This window comes from Nomascus leucogenys, chromosome 1a, assembly GCF_006542625.1.
Source record: "Nomascus leucogenys isolate Asia chromosome 1a, Asia_NLE_v1, whole genome shotgun sequence".
Lineage (NCBI taxonomy): Eukaryota > Metazoa > Chordata > Mammalia > Primates > Hylobatidae > Nomascus > Nomascus leucogenys.
Window position 1 is genome coordinate 5,697,854 of NC_044381.1, and position 22,176 is coordinate 5,720,029.

Genomic DNA, 22,176 nt, shown 5'->3' on the forward strand with positions numbered 1-22,176 from the left:
TTGAAGAAGAAATTTAAGGTTTTATATAAAAGGCATGAAAGTAGGTCCACTTTATAAGTTAAAGCAAAATGTTTTAAAATTCTCTATTGCCATCCACTTCTTATTCCCATCTACATACTACAGCAACTTGAAAGAAAGATCTCTTCTTTTTGTTCATTCTTCAAGTCAAGGTACTGCATCTGTGCCTCACTTGTATTTTATTCCCCAACCCCTTCCCAACGTATCACCTGTTATGAAAGGCAACCTAAGTTCTTTGGCTTATTTATTTTCTTTTACTTTACCCATTACAAGGATTCTCTACAACAGTGGTTCTTGAACTTTAGTGTGCCTCAGAATTGTCTGGAAGGCCTGTTAAAACACAAATGGCTGGACCCTACTTCCAGAGTTTCTGATATAGGAAGTCTGGGTTGAGGCTCAAAAATGTACATTTCTAACATGTTCCCAGGTAATGCTGATGCTGCCTGTCCATGGACCACATTTTGAGAGCCACTCCTCTACAGATAGCATCCAGGAACCATTCCAGCAAACAAGAAATCTATCCATGGATAGAAGCCTTTGCTATATATTATACATGAATATTGTTACCTGAGTGCCTATATATTAATATGAAGCTTATGAATTTAGTGAATCATCTTCCATCACCATGTTTAAAATTCTGTGGGTTGGGGTGTTTACTTGGGATAGGCTCAGCTATAAGCAAGAAGAGTAAAGGAAATAATATTTATTACTTGCTTGTCTATTCAGGAGATAGTAGAGTGTGGTTGTTAGAGGAGTTAGCTGTGCAGCCAGGCCCTTTGGGGTTCAGTCTTAGCCCAGCAGGATTTCTGAGAGACACTTGAAAGACATTTAGCCTTTTGTTCCTCACTTTCTTTTGAGATGAGGATAATGCAAATAACCACCTCATAGCCTTGTGGTGAGGCTCAAATGATTTGATACATATAAAACTCTTGAAGATGCCTGATATGTTATATGAACTGTGATGTTACCTATCAGGAATTTGTCAAGTGTTTTCTACATGTTATCTCTTTATAACCTCAAATCAATCCTAAACGCAAGTGCCCCTATTATTCTCATTGTAGAGACTAGAAAACAGAAGTTTAGAAAAATTGAATAACAGATTAAAATCTCCCAGCTAGTAACAATCTCTGGTTTTGTATTTTACCAGCATTTTCCCAAAGGAATCATTTTCTCCTGTAAGAAAAATGGTTCAGGAAATCTGTACAATTCAAAAGTATATTTGGAGATAATTGGATAATTACTTGATCAGTATGGTTGATGAATTTTATAGTCAATATTATTTTGTCTACTTTAAAATGTAACCAAGGCAAAAATGGAGGCAAGGATGGGTAAGAGTGGTTGTGTAACACACTAGTGAGTATCTAACATTTACGGAGTACCGTTACATAATAGACGTTTAATAAATACTGGTCAAACGACTGGGATGAATGTGTTTTGGAACTAAAATTACCCAAAATTAAAGATTCATAATATTGAGTTAGTAAGATTATAGAGAAATGAGCATTGATATACTACTGTGGAACTTCTGGAAGTTGATTTGACATTAGTCAACACATTTTACATTTGTATTTCCTTTGGTACAGAGAGTCTAAGTGTCTATCCCAGGAAATACATTTTTGCCCATGAAATGCATGTTCAATGCCATTCAAATTTAACACTGTGTAATTGGAAAAATTAGAAGCCTAAATGTTCATAAATAAATTATTTAATAAATTATTAGCATCTATTTTACTGACACAGTATAAGAGTTAAAATGAATGAGAAAAGCAATATATATTGACATGAAGTATCTCCAAGGTATTCTAAGTGAAAAAAATGTTAACAGAAAAACGTGTAGAATCACCCATTTTATTTATTTACTAAGCTCAAAAGTATATCTATAGGAAATATATAAGAAAATGCATTGGAAAAAGTTTGAAAGAGTAAATCTCAGACAGTTATTAATGGTTGCCTCTGGAAATTGAAGAGGGCTGGGAGCAGAGGGTCAAGAGAAATTTCCACTTTGTATATTTTTTCTTCGATGTTGTTTGGATTTTCCACAATTGCTATGTATTTATGTTTACTTGTGAAATTAAAAATGAAAAAAAGTAGTTTGCTCAACAAATATACTTAAAAGCCCTTTAATAAGTATAATAGACATTAATATTTACAACAGTAAGTTTTCATGAGCCTTAAAACATATCTATTCTGGTAACAAGCACTTGTTTTCAAAAACCTCCAAAGTCATCGTTACTAAAATTTTATTGCTTGTAATGCTATTGAGTCCCAGAATAGTTCCTGTGCGTAGTAAAAGAGCTGAATTAGCATCTGAGTGGAAAGCACATGATACTAAAATTCTTGTAGGATTAGACTGTTCAGCCAAAAGAGCTTGCCTTAGCACTGTGACATCATTTTATGCTTGATCTATAACAGGTGGAGGTGACAGTAAACATAACAAAGCACCATTACACAAAAGGAGAAAGCAAAGAACTGTTTTTGCCCTCCAAATGGACAGTTATATCATGTTCAGTGGGAGACACTGTTAGATGTGGATGGGAAACCTAAAACTATCCGGATAAAGTAAGACCACCCTAATAAGGGCGCTCCCTTAATACCAGCTGCCTTTTCTAGGAGGAAAACACTTGCTTTCCCTCTGACCAACACTCATGATATAGAGATAAAGAGGTACAGCCTCAAACCTCAGAAAGATAAGGCATTAAGGGAAAAAAAGGGGGAAGGAGAAGAGAAAGGTCTAGTTAAGGACAAATTATGGACATCTGAAAGTATATGGCCAAGCAGGAGTAGAAGTTAAAATAGAGAACTGTTTCATGCAGCATTTTCTGGTCCAGTTGTGTATTTTGTAGTTGAAATGGAAATACACAGTATTCCACCACATCAGTATGATATTTTAATATCAAATCAGATTTTCCTTTGGTCAAAAGCATAGCTAGAGTGGAATGACCACAGCAATTCCTATAGCTACAGCCCAGAAAATTCACAAAATTATTAAGTTACAGAGAAATTAGAGTGAAGCAAGTGAGAAAAGAAAACAGAACAGGGGTGAAGGGTATGGTGGTTGGGAGAAGGAGGTGTGGGTGAGAAAAATTTCACTGTAGTAAACATCCATCATAATCAAAGAGAGCTTATCTTCCGCTAACCTATGGGTTATATGTAATATCTAGATTATGACTAATACTTGTATAGTTCTGCTTGGCTTTATGATTGAAGAAAGACTTCCACACTTTGTGGGTGAATCATACTTTTTTTTTTTTAAATATACATTTTCCCTGTTGTAATTTGACAGAGTATTTTTATCTTCTCATCAGCTTACTATGATGTCTCTCTTACTCCTGGTTATTTCAGTTGCGAGTATGCTGACACTACTAGATCTAGCTTAAGTTAAAAGGAGAAATTTGTCATAAGGAAGTACTTTCAAGATAGCAAATGCATGAAGTTTTGCTGGGCCTTATAAGGAAGAGGGAACTGAAAAGCTATGGGGACCCACAGTGCACACATTCTCTCTCTCTTCTCTTCTGTGGCATTCTTCTCTCCTATAGCAAATCAGCTTTCTGTGCAAGAATGAAGAATGTAACCTCAGAGTGGCAGCCTTAACTTTAGAGCATGGGTAACCTCATTTCAAGTGGATATAAAAGTCTGATTTGCTGTTTTTGAATCCCAACTCCAAATTCCCCAGGAGTGAGACTCTGATGGCTCAGCTTGGTCCAATCAAGGGATGTGGGAAGCAGGGTCACAAACTAGAACATAGGTGCCAGAGACTGGCTACTCTGGGTGAAGAGGACAGTTCTCAGCAAAGAGGACAGAATCCTTAATCTAAATTAGGACTCAGGAATTAAGTCTCTGAGTCTCTGTAAACTACCAATTATGCTAGGGATTTATTTTTATTTTATTTTATTTTTTGAGATGAGAGTCTTGCTCTGTTGCCCAGGCTGGAGTGCAGTAGCACTATCTCGGCTCACTGCAGCCTCCGCCTCCCAGGTTCAAGTGAATCTCCTGCCGCAGCCTCCTGAGTAGCTGGGACTATAGGCACATGCCACCAAGCCTGGTTAATTTTTTGTATTTTTAGTAGAGACAGGGTTTCACCATGTTAGGCAGGAGATCTCAATCTCCTGACCTTGTGATCCGCCCACCTCGGCCTCCCAAAGTGCTAGGATTACAGGTGTTAGCCACTGCACCTGGATGAAATTTTGTTTTTAAGAGTAACAGCTGGCATAAATCCTTTCACACACACACACACACACACACAAAGTTTTTAGTGAATAGGCAACTATATGTCTAACGGTTTTTTTTTTTTTTTTTTTTTTTTGAGACAGAGTCTTGCTGTCGCCCAGGCTGGAGTGCAGTGGCGCGATCTCGGCTCACTGCAGGCTCCGCCCCCCGGGGTTCACGCCATTCTCCTGCCTCAGCCTCCTGAGTAGCTGGGACTACAGGCGCCCGCCACCACACCTGGCTAATTTTTTGTATTTTTAGTAGAGAAGGGGTTTCACTGTGTTAGCCAGGATGGTCTCGATCTCCTGACCTCGTGATCTGCCCGCCTCGGCCTCCCAAAGTGCTGGGATTACAGGCGTGAGCCACCGCGCCCGGCCTGTCTAACGGTTTTAAGTTAAAATTTTTTAAAGTAGGGCATAGTTATAATTGACATTTTACATATTTTGCCAAATAATTATCCTCACTTGAAAGAGGTTATTAATTCTTGGCTTACAAAGGGAAAACTGTTTTGGTTTTCAAGCACCAAAGTTTAATACATCCAGTATCTCAAGGGAATGAGGGATCTGTTCACTGGGAATCTTTTTTTTTTTTTCCTTTTCTTTTTGTGATTGAAAGTAAGGGTAAGGGGACTGATGTAGAGACAAGGATATGCTGAAGTACAGAGGAGGTTTTGGAAAATTTCTTTGCGATAGCCAACCAAATTTTGGAATAAATGGTACTAAAATATCTGGATGATTTGTAGTAAAAAAACATTGCTTGCTTGTCTATCTACTTGATTAATACCCCTTGCCTTTGTCTTTTGGTTTATAATCCTACATTTGGAATAAATAAGCCTCTCTCCATATTTTATTCCTTTCTGCCTTCAGAAAAGTACATCTTCCCTATTTTGGAAAGAAACAAACTAACTCCTGGACTTCTCCCCAGCCCTTCGTTTGAGCCTGTTTCCCTTTCCAAGGACTTTCCTGCATCTTTTTTTGTGCTCACATTTATGTCCCCCCTTAAGAATGATGTTTTCACAGTCTCATCATTTAATGATATTGTTCTATTTTTTTAAATTCAAATGGAGATCTTCGCATTTATCTGTATTACAACTCAGCCCTTATCCTACCAGCCCACACAGTCCTGTGTAGTGCACTAAACTGTGACAAATACTTCAATCTTCCTAATAAAATTCAATAAATTTCTTATACCTCCCAGCTTGGTTATATCTGTAAATTGGTTCTGCCACAGATATAATAGACATTTGATAACTGTGCTAAGGGTTTTAAAATACTTTTTCACCTAATCTTCAAAATCTTTCTACAGGGGAGATTATCATCCTCATTATACTGATGAGGAAACAGAGGCTTAGAAACTCCAAATAAACTTTCCTGGCGAAAGCTGTGATTGAAAGAAACCTGGGTGGTCTGGATTCTAAAGCGTAAGTTCTTAAACCCTTGGCCATGGATTTTCAACCATGGCTTTATGTCAAACCACCTAAAAATGTTAAAAAGTTATAGAAGCCAATGTGCCATCTCACACTTACTGAGGCAGTCTTGTTGGGGTTGGGGGAGGGTTTGGGCATAGCAGTCAAGAATCACTGCTGCCATGCTGGCCAACACTGGAAGGACAAAACCTCAAGACACTACACACAGCCCCACAGTCAACAGCTAGCTGTTAATTTTTCCCATTAGATCTTGCCACAAAGTTTTGAATCTAAATGTGTTACCTTACAGCTCATATTTCTTGTTTTTTCATATTGTATGAATGTCCTGAAAGACTTGGTCAAATTCCTTGGAATTCTTTTCATCACTATCAAAGAATAGGGGAAATTTCCTGAAATGTTTGCCTTGAGGAGCAAATTTCTAGTGATGCCACTACCAGGAATCACATAAAGAGCTCAAAAGTTCTGTTCATACAGAGTGAAAAAAAGCTCAACATTCCAGGTTAGCATTGACTTAAAATAACGTCTTAGTGATGAGCGAGGCTTTCACTTTCTGAATGACAGAAAGCAAGTTGCTTCATCTTTCTATGTGGGTAGACAGAAGATTTCTCAATTCTATAGGCTTATGAATAATATACCCCTTTTCCACCTTGTCTTCCATACCCACATCTCTAATCTTAAGAAAATAATCTGCTCCCCCACAAAAATATCCTCAATATTCACCAATTCCAAATGGCTTCTCCCGGCAATTCACCAATACCAAATGGCTTCTCCCTGCAAACAGGCTGTGGACAGTAACAGATACCATGCCTAGTTACATAAGCATATCACTGCAAAATATAGAAACATCACTTATAATGAAAGTAATACTGTTTCAGAGTCCTAAAACAAGCATTTTTTTTCCCCCTCACAAAATATCACATTTCCATTTCCACAGTTGTGATGTTTTTCATTTAACCATGACATTAAGGTCATCTTTAGCTCTTCTTCATTATGTGGGTCTGTGTTCTAGCTTTTACCTCAGTAACAGTTTTTGTTTGCAGGAAAAAAGGAACTCTTTTGGTAGTCACTGTTTGTAATTGCGGCCTTGACATTCTAAGCCATTGAGTCACAATTAATAATTAGAAATTCTTATTAACTTTGCCCATATATTGCCTATGAAGCAGTAGCCGTAGGAATGCAATTTTCCTGTAAATCCCTCCCTCTTACACAGCTCTAGTTCATTATTTATAAGAGTCAGGGTGAATTCAAGTCATTGCCTATGCTGCTATCATTTGCTTAGAGACCTTTTGCAATGGGTCTTATGTAAGAAGAAATGCAGGAGTTGCTTTGGTGAGGTTTATTTAAAGAAACCATTAGGTACAAGACAGACCTGAATAGCAGCATCACTTGTGTATGGGGAAACAGCAGCTATGAATGCGTCACTTCATTTAGGTTGACAGAAAGAGGGCTAATACTTGAAAAAAGCCCTACACGATCTGGTGCCAGGCTACTTCTTTGGCCTCACCTCTTACCACTGCCGCCTCCTTCAGTGTCCTCCAGCCACAGTGACCTCTTTCCTGATCCTTGAACTTGCCAAACACATTCCCTTCTCAAGGTCTTTGCCTTCAGGAGTCCCTCTGCCTGAAATTCTTTTCCCAGATAGTCATGGGACTGGTTCATTCTCATCCTTCAGATCTCTGCTCAAATGTCACTTATTCTAGGAAATCGTTCCTGGCCACCGTAAAATGGCACACCCCCTCCTCACTTTCTACTCCTTTTCTTTGTTGTTATGTATATGGCAGCAGAAAATTATGCACTTTCTTAGTGGCAATTACACACCCCGCACATTATGCATTTAAAGCGTTGTTTGTTGTTTTGTCGCTTCCATCAGAATACGATCCAGTAAGGCAAGGAGTGTGTGGGGTCGTGTTCACCTAGTATCTCTGGGGACCTACAGCCCGGCACCTAGTAGACACTCAGTAAATACTTGAATAAATGAATGAGGCCCTTTGGCAGCCGGGAAGCCCGTCACAGCCGTTGTCTCCACCCTCTCCTGGGCTACACCAGGTCACGCCGGTAAAGTTGTTTCTCCTCTAGGAGAAACATTCGCTAGGCCTTGTCGCCAACCCGCAGGCAGCTGGGCGCTTCATCCCACCCTCACCCCTTTCCAGCCAAGGAGCCTGATCGTAATCAGGCTCTCGAGGTCGCATTGCTACGAAACAGCGCGTGTGAGCGCGTTGTCCCCGGCCCCCGGCGCCACTTCCCCTCGGCCTAGCAGCCTGGACTGGGGAAGGACAGGTCTGCTGTACCCGGGAAGTGGAAGGAAAAGCAGAAAGCAGAGAAGTGTACGGGAGGGGAGTCTCCGCGCGGAGGCAGCCCGGCCTCCTCCAGTGCAGGCTGCGCGCTGGGGGCGCCAGCCAGGCCGATTCAGTCCCGGCCGCTTCCCTGGAGGGCGGCGGCCACACACACACCCGCCCATCTAGTGAGGGCCGGGCCCAGCGCTGGCACCTAGCTCCAGCCGGGCACCAGTGTTTCGCGAGGCGCCGCCGCCTTAACTTCCTTGCGCGCCCACGCCCAGGGGCCGTCCCAGGAATCTCCACGCGCGCTCGCCGGCTTCCCGAGAGGCCGCCGCCCTGCGTGGCCCGCGCCTGCAGGTCCCGCGACCAGCACCGAGCGGCGCACGCGCACCGCAGGACGCGCGTCCGGCTCCTCCCCAGCCTCTATCCGGCCCCGTCTCCTGCCAGTCGGGGAGACTGCAGGCCAACGGGGAGGCTGAGTTCGAAGCTAACAGGGCGGCCAAGCCAGTGTCGCCCGCGGCGTTGAGAAGACGGTGTGACCCAGGAGAGGGTGGAGACAACAACTGTGACGGGCTTCCCGGCTGTCCGAAGTGGGAGTGGTGTGGGGCTGCAGGAAGGAGAGAGGAAGAGGAGCAGAAGGGGGCAGCAGCGGACGCCGCTAACGGCCACTCTCGGCGCTGACAGGCTGGGCCGGCGCCCGGCTCGCTCGGGTGTTCGCGTCGCCACTTCGGCCTCTCGGCCGCTCGGGCCCCTCGGCCCGGGCTTGCGGCGCGCGTCGGGGCTGACGCAGGGAGAGGCCTGGTCCTCGCTGCCGAGGGATGTGAGTGGGAGCTGAGCCCACACTGGAGGGCCCCCGAGGGCCCAGCCTGGAGGTCGTTCAGAGCCGTGCCCGCCTCCGGGCTTCGCAGACCTTGGCCCGCCGGGTAGGAGCCGCCCCTGCGGGCTCGAGGGCGCGCTCTGGTCGCCCGATCTGTGTAGCCGCTGGGTGTTATCTCTGCCTGGCTTCTGGGTGGGGGGCAGCAGTTGTCTCTCCACCCCCTTCCTACCTTCTGATCCCGCCTACCCCCTGCTAGTGGCAGCAAACTTCTGAGCCAGAAAAATCTTCCTCTTTAAGACGACACCTAGAACGACTCTTGCTGGTGATGTTTGCTTCCATTTGTGTCTTATAATTCCCGCGCCCCCGCCTCCTTATTCCTTTTTAAAATTTTCTAGACACTTAAACAGCCTAGAAAAAGCATCTATTTCCCCTGGATTTATGTGGTGGTAGTAACTGCTGCTTCTTTTTTTAGGTTTCAGAAGCAGGCAACAGGAACAAGATGTGAACTGTTTCTCTTCTGCAGAAAAAGAGTCTCTTCCTCCCCCCGACCCCCGCGACGGTGGGTGTGCTGTCCTTTATCGCTGCAGTAAAGGCGAAGGTGTCTGGAGCTGGGCGTGCGTGCGTAGGAAGGTTGGAAGCGTGTGAAGAGAGGCAGGGCTCATTGTTGCTTACTCCTATGAAAATGTCAGTGCTAAACTTTTAATGTTGATCTGGGAGAGTAATTTTGGGGTGTTCTGTTGTTCGTCTTGGATCCTTTAAGAAACATTTTTTTTGTTGGCTTTACACATAACATGACTTCGCAGAGAAACGTAAAACGTTGTCCATTACCCTTTCTTCTTAAGCAGCCAGAGATTCTTAATCCTTCAAAGAGGAGTATTTCCAAGCAATAAGAGATAGCTTTTGGGAGAACACATTAGCTATTCTTTCTGGGGTTTCTGCTACCACACTGAATGTTTCCTGGTGGTTTTATCTGCCTAAGCTTGCTGTGTCGGTTGAATTTACCCAGTTTGTTTTCCGGTAATTACTAATCTGTCAGGAGAAACTCCATTTCTCTGAATGAAAGGGTAGGAGCGGCTGAGTATGGAGAAGGAAACTGGAAGTGGGAATAAGGGAGATGATTGCTTTTGGTTTCATAATAAGTTTGTACAGTGAGTTGTTGGGCTACTGCAAATAAAGATTTTGTATCTCTTCTCCAGAATGCTTGGGAGCAAAAGTGTTTTGGATTTTTTTTTTGTTTGTTTAATTTTGGAATGTTTGCATACACAAAATGAGATATCTTGAGGATGGGACCCGAGTGTAAATACGAAATTCGTTTGTGTTTCATATACACCTTATTCACACAGCCACTAAGTCATTTGCAATATTTTTAATACGTCTGTGCATGAAACAAAGTTTGTATTAAGTACTTATGCGGGGAATTTTCCCCTTGTAGCATCATCTTGGTGCTCAAAATGTTTCAGATTTTGGAGCTTTTCAGATTAGGGATGTTCAACCTGTATTTTGATATAACATCCAGAACATTTGAAGATGAATAATCAATTTTTGGCCTCCCTTCCCCCACCGGCCTCACCTTATACCACTTTAAGTGTGAGAATTATTTGCTTGTACGTGCATTTGTCTGTTGGTGTGTAATGTATGTACAGACTGGATGTATCCAGCACTTGCCTTAATAGTACATGTATTTACCTGAATAGGAAAGCTGCAGTACTTGCTGGCTAGAAGAGCACACCATGCTTGTTTTTGCTCTAACTGAATATCCTGTATATGCAATTTATAGCATGTTTTAGGGACTCATTAGGGAATTTTTTGTGTGTGTGCCTTTGGTGATTTGAGACAGGTGTCTCAGATATGGGAAGGGAATATGACATTGTTTCTCTGTTTCACCTGGCTATTGCTGAAAGGTGGGATGCTTTTGAGGCAGAATAGGAAAGTGCATTGGCTTTGGAGTGAGATCTGAATTTGAATCCTGGTGTTCTTGCCACTTAAGACTTGTATTATTTACCGCTGGGCACGGTGGCTCAGGCCTGTAATCCCAGCACTTTGGGAGGCTGAGGAAGGAGGATCACTTGAGGTCAGGAGTTTGAGACCAGCCTGGGCAACATGAAGAAACCCCATCTCTACTAAAAATACAAAAATTAGCCGGGCGTGATGGTGCACACCTGTAATCCCAGCTGCTCGGGAGGCTGAGGCAGGAGAATTGCTTGAACCTGGGAGGTGGTGGTTGCAGTGAGCCGAGATCTCACCACTGCACTCCAGCCTGGGCAACAGAGCGAGACTCTGTCTAAAAAAAAGGAAAGAAAGAAAGAAAAAAAGAGTTGTGTTATTTACTACTCTTTTAGCTTCACTTTCTTATAAGATTGTTGTGAGAACTGAGTAAGACATATGCAAAGTGGTAAATTGCCTGGCTCTCATAAAACTCTTGGCTACTATCACGGCTGGGAGGCAAAGGAGATTCAGAGAAGGGCAGAATGACTGCATAAGGTGATCTGCCTGTAACTAGTATTTCTTCCTTTCTAGTATAAAGAGATAAAGGACTTTAAGTTCTTAAACTGGTGAGGGAGTATCGTAGCCTTTGTATGGAAAGGTTTGACTTTTGTCTCTCTGCTTAAACCCCCATTGTGTTGCCCCTACCAATTATTGTGCTGCCCCCTTGTGGTTAACTGTGCTAAGAACTTTCTTTTGCTCTTCCCCCATTATTATTTCCCACCCTTCCCCACTCCTTTTTAGACCCCTCCTCTTAGCTCCCAGTTTCCCAAACTGTGTGCCAAGGTGCCCAGAGCACCTCAGGCTTGAACTTTTGTTTTGAGGTAGTTCATGGTTGCAGTATTAGATACCTACACCCGTTTCTACAATGTCATGTCTTTGTGAAGATGTATTTTCAGAGGTTGCTCTGATAAAAAGCAACTACTACATGAAAATGAATGTAGAACAGGAAATGACGGTGTGGTATTGTCCAATTTGATTCTAAGGTTTGATAAGTTCTACAGTGCTCGACGCTAAGTTATAAGGACATAACTACTAAGTAAGTTGTTCGAACCTATTTCTTTTGGCCTGGGGGTGTCATGAAAAATTTGCTAAGACTCAGGGCTCCCTGAATGGGTTTGGAAACCTCTGCCTTGGCTTTTAGTTTGCTTTTCTGATAAAATTATTGATATAAAGCTAGTACCAGCAGATCATGGCTTAATATATTTCCTCTCCTATGCAATATGTTTATAACTTCTGCCCAGTTCTTTGATTTTAAAACTAATCCTATTGCTAACTTGTTGTACTAGTCACTTCCTGGTTTTTCCTGTACTGGTCTTCTGCTTCTGTTTCTGTTTATCTACTTAAACTCCAAATGCCCCAAGTGAAAGTTACCATTTTCTACCCCTTAATTTTCTTCTAATCATGTAGGCTTTAAATTAGGCATCATCTTTAAACTACTTCTTTCATTTATCTCTTACTCTCATTCAAAATGTCCATATTTCCTTTCTTTCTCATATCTCTGCTTTCCCTCCTTTACTATGTGAATCCCAGGACACATTTCCTGAGCCTAGAATATTGAAAGTCATTTAAACTTCTGAGAATTCTCTGTCCCTTCCTTCTGTTTATCCTCAATAGAGATTCCACTCTAATTCTTATTATAGCATTCCCTTGCCCCAGAACCTTCAGTGGCTTACCATTTTCTACTTATTAAATTTTCCTGACTTTTAAGATAGTCTATTATCAATCCCTGCCCTATTTATTTGGTCTTTTGTCTAAGGAGCTCTAGTCCTTAAGCTTGTAAGCTGATTTCCACACTTTCTAATAACAAGCTATGCTTCTTCTATCCTCTAATTTTTGCTCGTGTTCTCCATCCCTCTTTTTTTCCTCTTTGTATTTCTGTAGCTCTTTAGTCTTAGAGCATCTTCACATGGTTTAATTATATGCCATGCTTCAGTTGTTTGATAGTTATTTCCCTAGTGTTAGCCGTATCTTTTCAAGTTGATTGTGTATTCTTTGAGGAGCAGTACCTTAGATTAAAAAAAAAACCACAACACACAGTGGAGAGCACGTGGGCGGCATTCAAGAAATGCATGTTGATTGTGTGATAAGGAACTGTAGTCACCAAACAAATATTTATTAATACTTGCAATGTAAAAGGTACTTGGCTGTATCCAAAAGAGAAATAAAGAAATATAAAATAGGTTCCTTTCCCTAAGGACTTACAGTATAATTGGGCAGATAAGCTAAATAATAAAAGTTACAGATATTTGAGACCACTTAGAGTTGAGCAGACATTTTGCATAATAGGAAGGAACTGGTAGAAGGGGTAAGCAAAGGCAAAATATGTATATATGTATGATGTGTTCAGAGAGCAGTACATAAATAACTTGACTGAAATGAAGGTTTGTGTGAAAGAGTAGTAAGAAATTGTGTTAAAAATGTAGTTGGAATTTGATTATGATTGTCTTTAAATGCTAGGATGAGAAGAATGTACTTTGACCTGTAGATATGGAGAAGCTTTAAAAGTTTTGAACTGAGAAAGAGTTTGCTGAAATAAATATTTTAGGAAAATCAAAGCAGCACCAGTGCTAGGTCTTACATGAATTGGAAAGAGAATGTTAGAAAGAGGTAGGAAAATAATTGAGCCCTGAAGTAATGAGGACTTAGAAATAAGTCAGATTGCAAAGATGTCACAAGACATTATTATGGATTGCATAAGAAGGGAGAATGGAGGGGAGAAGAATGATTAAAGATTACCTTACCTTGAAGGTTTGCTCTTCAGTGACAGAGGAAATTAAAAAGTGTTGACTCTCCAAGACATCTTAGAACATCTAAGTCTATATGTTTTGTATATTAGGACTCAGACCAGAGAGATTTAAAAATGTGTCCAAAGTTACTCAGCTAGTTAATGACAAAGAAACTGCCATTTGATTAATGGCAGTTACTAAGAAAAATTAGTTACGGCAGTGTTAGTAGCTGGTAGAGGGGATGTAGACAGTTGAGCCTATATTGTGGATATGTTGAGTTTGCGGTGGCCGTGGGATGGGTGAGTGAAAATTGATAGCCCACAGTGGGACATATGACTAGAATTTGTTAGCGAAGTTAAGGCTGGTGGTGTGGTACTTAAGAGAAAAGAGTAGTGAAATTGAGCCTTGGGGGTTGCCCATAATTAGCAGGTGGGTGAAAGGAGAGGAATGGGTAAAGGAGACAAAGAAAAAACAGTTAGTATGAGAGAGGCAAGTTAGTGGATAGCTTAGAAGGTGGAATGATCAATGATCAATGATCAATGATCAACTTGTTGATCATTGGCAAGAAATGAGAAGAATCAGATCCAGAAAAAGGTCTTATAAAGAAAGATGTATTAGTGTTTTCCCATCATTCTCAGTAAACTATCGCAAGGACAAAAAACCAAACACCGCATGTTCTCACTCATAGGTGGGAATTGAACAATGAGAACTCATGGACATAGGAAGGGGAACATCACACTCTGGGGACTGTTGTGGGGTTGGGGGAGGGGGGAGGGACAGCATTAGGAGATATACCTAATGCTAAATGACGAGTTAATGGGTGCAGGAAATCAACATGGCACATGGATACATATGTAACAAACCTGCACATTGTGCACATGTACCCTAAAACCTAAAGTATAATTAAAAAAAAAAAAAAAGATGTGTTAGTGTTTTCCTAATAAGAAATCTATAAAAACAGAAGAAAATTGCTTATACTTTCCCTATGTGGAAATAACCACTGTTAATATTTTGTTCTCTCCGGTTTAACAAAAGACCTTTGGATTTGACAGTTGGGTGATCAGTGGAGACTTTTCCAAAGCTCTCCATCACTAGGACTAAGGATGAGAATTTTAGGCATAATAAAACCCAGGAGGTATTTTTCAACAGATTGTCATTCATCTGTATCCTCTTATATATCACACTGTCCAGGTACTATTCTTCCTATGTGCATTGGTTCTGTGTTTTTTCTGAATGATAGAAGGTTAGACAAGCCATCTCTGGGTGCTTTTGTGCTGGTAAAATTTGAATAAAGTGATAAAATATTTGTTTCTAAAAGGAAGGAGAAATTCTTGGTTGACAACATAAATCTGAGGGTTGAATGATTGATGAAATTAGGGGTACTGGAAAGAACAAAGAGAAGCATTATCTATTTTGAAGATTTCTGTATAGCTACAAAGGGTTAACTAGGTTAGAATGGTCCATGGGCTGTTTACTTTGCTTGCATGTTTATTTTGATCTTCCCAAGAACATTCTTCTGTTCATCTTTTTAGTATCAGTTATTGGAAACGGAGTACTCATTAGTTCTTACTAAGTGATTTTAGTTTAATAAATAATGATTATGAAATTAATGCTATTAGGTAATATTTTTATAATATAAAGGGCCATGTGATCTGAGTAAGTGCACTGTTTTGGAAATCAGGGGATAAGGGACTGACCCTACTGTCAACATGGTATATGATTTCAAGCATCTCACATAATCAGTGAGTCTTGTCTATTGAGGGAATGGACTAAATCTTTTTTTAGAAAATTTAAAAAGGCGGGATCACATGGTAAAATGTGTATAAAGTTTAAAAAGGAAATGGTTTACCAATGTTTATGACAAAAACTAGCAAACTCTTTCCCACCGCCCCCGCCACATCTCCTTTTCTAGTCTCTGATTCCTGTTCACCAGGCAACCACCTGTCCTCTGTGCTTTGCCCTTTTCACCTTTTAATGAATGAATTGTTTAGCATCCCCTCTAAAGCCTCTCCATTGAGTTGTGTAGAAGAGCTCATCCCCTTTGCCTTCAAGGGCTTTACCATTATATTTCTTTCCTCTCTTTCTTGCCTTCTCAATTCTTCCCTCTACTGGATTATTTCCATCAGGATTACTCTGATTGCTATTGCTGTGTAACAGAAACTACCCAAAACTTAGTGATTTAAAACTACTACTTTATTAGGCTCACAGATACCATGGGTCAATAATTGAGACAGGGCACACCAGGGATGACTTTGTTTTTGCTCCACAATGGCTACTCCGACATGAGTTGGGAAGAATTGCCAGCCAGGGGTGACTTGAAGGCAAAGGACTGGAATCATCTGGAGGTGTCTTCACTTACATGATGGGTAGTTGATGCTGGCTCTTGACTGGGATGTTAGCTGGGCTGTTAACTGGAGCATGTACATGTGGCCTGGATTTCCTCACAATATGGTGGCTTCAGGGTGGTCACCTTTCATAGTGGTGAGTAGAGAATTAAAAGTGAGTGTGTCAGTGTGTCTCAACATAAATCTTTTATGATTTAGCCTTGGTAGCTGCACAGTATAACTTCTGCCATGTCCTACTGGTTGTAAGGGTCAGAAGCCTGTCCAGATTTGATGGGGCAGTGGCAAGTTCACACTGTAGAAGAAAAACATGTGAGATGGGAAATATTGTTATGGCCATCTTTGGACAATTATTAATACTATTGCCATAGTTTGCCATTTTGCCAAACTTCACATCCCTCCTGTATCTGAAATACACGCAAAATATACTGAGCTTCTCCTCAAAGGTCCCTAATTCACATCCCGTCATGACAGTAACTCAGAGTCCAGTTTTTCATCATATAAATCAGGTCCAGGTACAGAACAGTTTTCTTGGGTATGGTTAATTGGATATGGTTCTTCTTGAACTGAGGACCCATGAAGAGACAGTTTATATGTCCCCCACATACTTTACAAAATGGAAAAGGCACAGGTTATCTGCAGTAGACATTCCTCCTCAAGAAGCACACAAGGTAGGCACAGTCTGTAGCAATTCCTCAACCCCACTGGGCACATGTTGCCAGTTCCTTGATTAGGTCTCAGTCCTGCTTCCTGGAAGTCATTCTTAATAGGACATAGGCTTCTTCTGTTTTTGGGTTTACCTTCTGAATTATTTATCTCCGCCACCCCCGCACCCAACCCATATAAAGTGCTTTGTATTTGTAAGAGTAACTTTCTGAGCTTGCTTCCTGCCTGTAGTGCTCCAGGGTCCAAAGGCCCCCTTTTATATAGCAACTGTCCCTTTCATTCCAAGTTAATACAACTCCTTTAAAAACTTTATAGACTTCCAGTGTGTTTATAATCTGTACCGCCATACCCACAAATCTCTTTTGAGAGGAACTCTTTCCTCCCCTAAGCTCTGTGTGAGTCTGCTGTGGAACAACACCCTTAAGATCCTTAGATAATATTTTGTCTGAAAGGATCTATGAGGTACTGATTTAGATCTTAAGAAAGGATATTATAATCACACTCTAGATTGGATTTTTGCTCTGAGGCCCTTTTTATTTGACACTTTGCTGGCTGAAAAGATTGTTCTGAGTCCATTACGTCTCCTTGAAATTCTACTCAAAAAATGAATAGCTCATTCTTTAGTTCATCTTTCTGTTCTCTCAATTATAAGGCAGCTAGAAGAAGCCAGATTGCTTTAACTTCCTGCCGAGAATCTCCTTAATTCATTAGGTCAGGTATGTATTTTATTTTCCATGTTAATGTAGGTGATAGTTTTGCCAAACTTTGCCCTAGTATATAACAAGGGTCTCCTCTTTTTTTTTTTTGAGACGGAGTCCCGCTCTGTCACCCAAGCTGGAGTGCAGTGGTGCAATCTAGGCTCACTGCAAGCTCCGCCTCCCGGGTTCACGCCATTCTCCTGCCTCAGCCTCTCCGAGTAGCTGGGATTACAGGCGCCCGCCACCACGCCCGGCCAATTTTTTGTATTTTTAGTAGAGACGGGGTTTCACCATGGTCTCGATCTCCTGACCTCGTGATCTGCCCGCCTCGGCCTCCCAAAGTGCTGGGATTACAAGCCTGAGCCACCGCGCCGGGACAAGGGTCTCCTCTTATTCAGTTTTCACTATCATTTCTCTCACTTTCCTTGAAGTCCTCAGTGACAGTCTCCTTGAGGGCTCTTAAGCTCCCATGAAGTTTCCTCAAGACCCTTTAAATGTGTGAACACAAAGGGTCCTTATCTGTTCCTGGCTATATAGCAGGTCCTTGAATAACTGTCATTTCTTCATAACGTTGATAAGAACAAAATGGATTGTTTGTGTGGGGCCACTGTTTGTGTGGAGTTTGGACTTTCTCCCCATGTCTGTGTGGGTTTTTCCGAGTGCTCCAATTTCCTCCCACATCCCAAAGACGTGTATGTTAGTGGATCGGTGTGTCTAAATGGTCTCAGTCTGACTGATGCATGTATGTATGAGTGTGCCTTGCAGTGAGTGATGTCCTGTCCAGGGTTGGTTCCCACCTTGTGCCTTCAGCTGCTAGGATAGGCTCTAGCCACTCGTGACTGAACTGAATTGGGTAAATAATTATCTTACTTGTTTTTATTAGTCTTTCTTAAATGTGTGTACAGCTCACATTTATTTCAGTGTTTAATAATCAGAGTGTTTGGAGTCTTTATTTAGAAGTTTGATGATATTTTTGTTGGCCATAAATATGCCATAGGAACTTCCTTATCTCAATTAGCCTAAGGAAGAATGGATTTTGTTACACATTGTTTCACTTAAAGTCACAGTTTCCAAGAACCTGCTGAAGACAGTGAGGATTAACTGTACTAGAACTGTTTCCTAATCCAGTGGTTCTTATCAGAATTACCTAAAGGACTTACTGAAACACAAATTGCTGCTGGGCCCCACCCCCAGAGTTTGTTTCATTAGCTCTGGAGTAGGACTTGAGGATTTGCATCTGTGAGTTCCCTGGTGATCTGATAATGTTGATCTGGGGCCTAGATTGTGAGAATTACTGATTTAACCAGGGATTGGCAAGATGTTTCTATTAAGGATCATAAATAAAATATTTTAGACTTTGTGGGCAAGATTGTTTCTCTTGCACCTACTCAATTCCGCCTTTGTGGTGCAAAAGCAGTTATAGACAATACATAAATGAACAGATGTGGCTCATGGCTGTGTTCTCATAAAGCTTTATTTACATAACAGGCAACTGGCTAAATTTGGTATGTGTGAACTGTGCTCTGCCAATTCCCAGTTTAAATCATTACTTGACTCCACATCTCAAGCTATGGCCCCATTTTTCACTCCCCTTTGGAACAAAACTCTTTGAGAGTTGTCTGTATTTGTCTCTTTTTATTCTTTCTTAAAAAAAATCTATTTTTTGAACACATTTAAATGTCTTAGAATTCAAAAAGTAGTAAATATCTTTGTACATTTGTCAGGGCGTGTGTGTGTGTGTGTGTGTGTGTGACTATAACTAAAGTTTAAGTAGAGGAATTGCTGATTCAAAAGTGGTATATGTTACTAAGTTCAACAAATATTGCCAAATTGACATAGAAATACCAATTTATGCTTTTCTACACCTTTACTAACATTGTGTTTTCAGATGACTTGATCTTTGCCAACTTGAGACATGAAAAATAGAATCTCATTATAATTTTAATTTGCTTTTTATTCTCCTTTTTTGGGGAACTCTTCACTCATATGTTAGGCCACTTTCTATTGGATTTGTGGTCCTTTTGCTTTGCTTTGTGGGAGCTCTTATACTAAGGAAGATAGATTTGAGTTTGTGAAATGAGTTGTTTTCCCTAGGTTGTCTTTTTATCTTTTTGATACTATAGATAGCATGATTTTGTTGTTGTGCATCTAGGGAGGTCCTTTCTAACCCTGAAATTATATTTTGAGATTCTCCCTTGTTTTCTTGTTCCATCTGGAATTTATACTGATGCAAGATATAAGATGGAATGCAACTTTTTTCCCCTAGATGGTTGTCCAGTTTCAATACTATTTGTCAGATAATCCTTCTTTTCTCTGCTGCTGTGAAATGCTGGTGTTTTAAATTGTGTATGTGGTTGGATCTATTTCTGGACTTTGTTTCATTCTAACTGGCTCCTGTGAAACCATATTGTGAGTTCTTGGGTAGTGAACATTTCTATTTATTTGTTTCCAAGTCCTGTATAATATTTATTAGCATATGGGAGGCATTCAAGTACTTGAAAATAAAATGAATAAATCAAGCATTCAGGCATAGAAGCAGATCTTTTTTGCCAATTATTCAATTTAGTTATTACTTCTATTTAATTTCTCTGTTTATTTCTGATTTTAAACTTGAATTTAACCTTGGTTTTCCATTTTAATTTTACCTTTTTTTAAAACTTTATTGTGAAGTATTAAGTTATTTTTTGTACTGACTGAATGGGCATTTGCTAACTTAGGAGTCTGCTCTTATTAGTCTATTTTTGGCCTGAAATTGTTAAAAATTCACAATATAGTTTTATTTGTATCAAATTTGCTACTGAGAGAAGCTTGTCATTTCATAATGGCAATCCATAGGATAGGTCAAGTCATTTGAGATTGGAACCATTAAGGATAAGTTCATTTAACATTGAATTATTAGATCTGTGGTTAATTGGCCAGGTTAGAGAAGACAGAATTACGGGAAGTCTGGATTTTACAACTTATTATTTTTGAGGGTCAAATTTAGAATAATATTTTTAAGCTTTTTAAGTAGAAGTATATGGATCACCTGAGGTCAGGAGTTCACGACCAGCCTGACTAACATGGTGAAACCGTGTCTCTAATAAATACAAAAAAAAAAATAGCCAGGTATGGTGGTGCATGCCTGTAATCTGAGCTACTTGGGAGGCTGAGACAGGAGAATTGCTTGTACCTGGGAGGTGGAGGTTGCAGTGAGCTGAGATTGTGCCATTGCACTCCAGCCTGGGCAACAAGAGTGAAACTCTGTCTCAAAAAATAAATAAATAAAAATAAATAAAAATAAATAAATAAATAGAAGTATACTATTCTGATTCTCTTATTAATACTTATTTATATGTATAATTTATTTTTTAAACACATGAGGTATTGTAGATTTTTTGGTTTGTTTTGAGGAGGGGCGGGGGTGATGTGAAATATAGTTTTCATTGCATCAGATCTTCAGTTGTAATGATATTGCTGGAATCCTCTATTTAGGACCTTGTCTTGTTAAAAAAATATTATCCTTGCTGTCACCCCTACCCCTCCCTGCCACAGACTTTTAAAGGTAAGTATTCTGCGATCATTGGATTATATTTACTATTATGAAAATTTAAAATTATTAGAAGTAAAATGAAATATACCTTCATTGTAGTAATTTTGATTCACAGTGCCTCTGGTTGTGGTGGTCAGTAAAAGTAACACTGTATTAGGAACAATCTTCATGGTGGGAGTTCTCTCCTTTTACTCTTCTGTTAGTTTGTTTTTTTTTTTTTTTTTTTTTTTTTGAGACGGTTTCACTCTGTCACTCAGGCTGGAGGACAGTGGCTCGATCACGGCTCACTGCAGCCTTGCCTTCCCTCGGGTCCAGTGATCCTACCTCAGCCTCCTGAGTAGCTGGCACTGCAGGTGAGTGCCACTATGCCTGGCTAATTTTTGTATTTTTTTTTGGAGAGATGGAGTTTCACCGTGTCGCTCAGTCTGGTCTTGAACTCCTGGGCACCAGCGATCTTTCTGCATCAGCCTCCCGAAGTGCTGGGATTATGGTTCTGGAGCCACCGCGCGTGGCCTGTTAGCCTGTTCTTGCATTGCTATAAAGAAATACCTAAGGCTGAGTAAAGAAAAGAGGTTTAATTGGCTCATGGTTCTGCAGGCTTACAAGCATGGGGCTGGCATTTGCTCAGCTTCTGGGGAGTCCTCTGGGAGCTTTTACTCATGGCCGAAAGCTAAGAGGGAGCAGGAATATCACATTTCAAGAGCTGGAGCAAAAGAGAATGTGGGGAAGATGCACACACTTTTAAATAGCCAAATCTTGCAAGAACTCAGTATCTTCAGGACAGCACCAAGGGGGATGTTGCTAAACCATTCATGAGAAATCCACCCCCATGATCCAATCACCTCCCACCAGGCCTCACCTCCAACATTGGGGATTACAGTGCAACACATGAAATTTAAAGGGGACAACATCCAAACTATATCAACCTTGCTCTACCCCTCAGCCTCATTTTATAGGCAACAATTGAATATATTGGTTTTATAAAGGTTTGATAAGGAAGGATTCATTAGGTGTGGATTTTAGGACTTGGGGAATGACTCAGAGAAGAAAATAGTGCATGATAGTATAAGTCTATCTGATTGATGAGTAACTGGAAATCCTTCCAAAACATAATGCTTCAGTGTCTGCAGAGTTGTTTCATTTCCATATTTATATATTCCATTTTCTTTCCTTGTTTATCCATAGGTGCTTAATTTTATTTTTTATCTGAATGCATTACCATAATCTTTAAATAATTATTTCAGAGGAATATCTGAAATATTCAGTGTTCTTCTAGCATGGCAGTATTTTAAAAATCATTAGGAACTTAAATTCATACTGATTTAAACAACTTCTAGATTTTTTTGAATATCAATAGCAGAGCGGTAGTTTTAAATATTTCACGAGCAGAATTAATTAAATTTCCTGTGCAATTTTATTTTTTATAAACAAACTCGTCACTTCTTAAAATCTTTTAAAAATGTCTTGGTAATACAGGCTTGGA

General features: G+C 40.5%; 1 protein-coding gene across 3 annotated transcripts in view; it reads left to right on the plus strand.

The window, feature by feature from the left end:
• Window positions 1–8,373: 8,373 nt before the first annotated feature.
• JAK2 (Janus kinase 2) overlaps window positions 8,374–22,176 on the plus strand; it is a 147,821-nt gene continuing 134,018 nt past the window's right edge. Inside the window, exons 1-2 of one of the 3 annotated variants that reach the window (XM_030809442.1) lie at window positions 8,374–8,849; window positions 9,216–9,302. The gene's annotated coding sequence lies outside the window, so the exon portion shown is untranslated. Of the gene's footprint in view, window positions 8,850–9,187; window positions 9,303–22,176 lie in introns of those variants that run through there. The other 2 variants (XM_030809533.1, XM_030809477.1) reach the window with 2 other exon arrangements.